This window comes from Dipteris shenzhenensis, chromosome 33, assembly GCF_047967505.1.
Source record: "Dipteris shenzhenensis isolate YYH24624 ecotype China chromosome 33, Dip_SZ_1.0, whole genome shotgun sequence".
NCBI classification, from domain to species: Eukaryota; Viridiplantae; Streptophyta; class Polypodiopsida; order Gleicheniales; family Dipteridaceae; genus Dipteris; species Dipteris shenzhenensis.
Window position 1 is genome coordinate 4,324,113 of NC_141628.1, and position 3,130 is coordinate 4,327,242.

Genomic DNA, 3,130 nt, shown 5'->3' on the forward strand with positions numbered 1-3,130 from the left:
AGTCAGCAAGAGGGATTAATGGTAGCACACTACATGCAACGCTCCACCTGCCCCTGCTCACAACTCCTACGCAAGCCTCTCGATAGAGAAGCTCCAAGCTTTGGCTACATAATACCAAGAAGTGGAGGCTATTCCCATAGACAAAATATCTTTAGTAGGCATAAACACGTTCCTCACAGTGGACATGCAAATGCAAGAAATCAAGCACAACCATGACAAACCATTTGACGGTGTCGACTTGCTTCTATGCGGTGACCTATGCCAGGCTAGTCCAACGAAGGACGCCTAGATCTTCTCAGAGCATTCATCAACAACAACAATGGTTGGATCAGTTTGGAGATCATATGTTAAGTACTATCAATTGAAACAGCCCATGTGCCAAGATGACAAGGTGTTCTTACAAATATTTAATAGAATTAGAATAGGGACACAAACCCCATAAGACATAAACTCTTTAAACAATGCACACCATAGGAACCCCCTAGATAAAAATCATTACATACCACACTTATTTTACACGAATGACGCAAAGAACCAACACAACAAAAGCATATTTGACAACCTACCATATCAAGCATACATCCTACCATCAATAGATATTAGGCACATGACATGCAGCAAAACAATCCTAATCCCAGGGGACCCCAGGAAAACATGTGGCCTGCAACAACAAGAATTGCATCTGAAGCTCGAAATGATTGTAGAAATATGCTCCAACAACCAAGACATCGATGATGGCATTGTCAATGGTGCAAATGAGATTTTCAAAGGCTCCGAAACCCAGCAAAAACCTAGCCATGTGTGGGTAGAATTCAATGACTCGAGAGCAGGGACAAAGGCACACTATGAAAACCAAAACCTATATGGCACAGAAGCAAACACCAAATGGACACCTATCCTATGGATCACACGGGAATTTCAAGTATGCAACAACCACTTAAACACAATCACATGAAAATGGTTCCTAGTACAGGCTACTGCAGGACAGACGGTTCACCGGTCCACAAGGGCTTACCATGGATGCCCTCGTATTTGATCCCAAAGGAATAAAAACACATGGCTTGGTCTACACAGCACTGCCAAGAGTGCAAAGCCCTGCAAACCTCTACTTTAGCTCGGGGCTTGAAGTGAAACACATAAAAACAGATAGGATAGTACTATACAAAATATCACAACTACAGGCAGAAAGCAGCTGGCCGTTCGATTAGGTGGACTACAGTAAGGAGGGGACAAGGCAGGAAACACTACAAAGCCTAAACACACACTCATTTCAATTTCATAGAGAAGACATTATGAAAATAGAAAGCCTACTCCACACAACAATCCTATGCTTTCAAGAAATGCACACAATAGAGCGTGAGCCACTTGACACAAAAATGTTCCATATTGTCACCATGTCAATAGGGCTAGGACTAGCCACACATTTCAAAAAGGACCTACAACTCCTGCAACACTTAAGCCTGCACGAGCAAGGTTGTGAGTGCCTACTCACAATATTTCAAACAAAAACACCAAAAAAATTGGCAGTCATCAACACATACAAAGCCTCGAGGACAAAGACACAAATACTCGAACACACAATCAAAAGAATGATAGCGCACATACCAGACCAAATGACAACATACATTGTAGGAGACTTCAACATCGACTACAACATTGAAACAAGGGCTACAGTGAGAATCAAGTCAATGTTTCAAAAACATGGGATGGAACAATTGATAAAGTCACCAACATGAATCTACGGAACATCAATTGACCAAATATGGATGAATGCAAAGAGCAAAGTAAATAAAAGTGGGACAAACTACATATACTGGTCAGTCCACTCATTGCTTTACATAACAATACAAATGTAGAGGTACACCCACACTAAAATAAAAATAAAAAATTGAAGGGAGGGAACCCCGTCACCACAATACAAAACACACCATACCAATGTTCTAGGGTAGGCCCCCTGAAGTAACTTCAACTTGTTTCCTGAGTTCACATGCAAGTTGGACTCTGCATATTCTTGAATTTTGCAATCAAAAAATTCTGGCATGCACGCATGAGAACCCCCCATCATCATTTACTACTCTTGGTTTTTGGATGAGCCCCTTCTTGCTAAGAAATGCAAACCATGCCAATGGATTTAAGGACTTTTTCTACCTTATAAGAATAAACACTCCTATAATGTATAAAGTGGATAACATTGCACACAAACAAGAACAAAATGGAATGTTTCTTTTTTAACTAAAAAAATTAAGACTTTTTATAGTAGCTTCTGAAACACTATTGCGTAGTATTACTATGGAAAAAAAAATATGTGAGAAAAGGGACTAAATTTAAGAGACATTTTTATAGCAATTTTAAAAACTCACAAAATATTGATAATTCCTAGAAGCACAATGGACCATCTATGTGGTTTCCCTACCATTTGTCCTTTAAATACAAGGTTTGCACTTTTTTTAAAAAGGGCAGGCATTTGCTTAACCCTTTGTTCACCTTTCATTTGCAATGGATGTCATGCTCCACATTCATGGTTATGTGAAGCTTTAACCTGTTGGCATGTGCAAAGGGCTACAAAAACAAAGTTAAGAAAGGTCGTTTGCATTTCATGAGAATGCTTCTTACATATGAATTCTAGGACAGATAGCTAGCAATTCGTAAGAAGACACCTAATGGTCAAAAGTATACTATCTCCATTTATTTGGCCTAGTAATTGAAATTGCTCATCATAAGATTTTGAAAGGTACATATTCGGTGTATGCAATGCACAAAGGGCTACAAAAACAATGTCAAGAAAGGCCTTTTGCATTTCATGAGAATTTGTTTCTTACATATGAATTCTAGGACACATAGCTTGCAATCTGTTAGAAGACACCTAATGGTCAAAAGTATACTATCTCTATTTATTTGGCCCAATAATTGAAATTGCTCATCAGAAGATTTTGGAAGGTACATATTGGGTGCCTATTGGGTGTATGCAATGTAAGGTGGTACTTGATTTTTCCACTTTAACAATGCAAGCTTTAGTGGAGAGATTCACACTCAAGTTACTGTGTACCCTTGAGGACCCACACAACACAAGGTTGCAAAAACATCCTGCAGCAGAACTACAAGCTATCTATCCTCATTAAAATGATGCCAA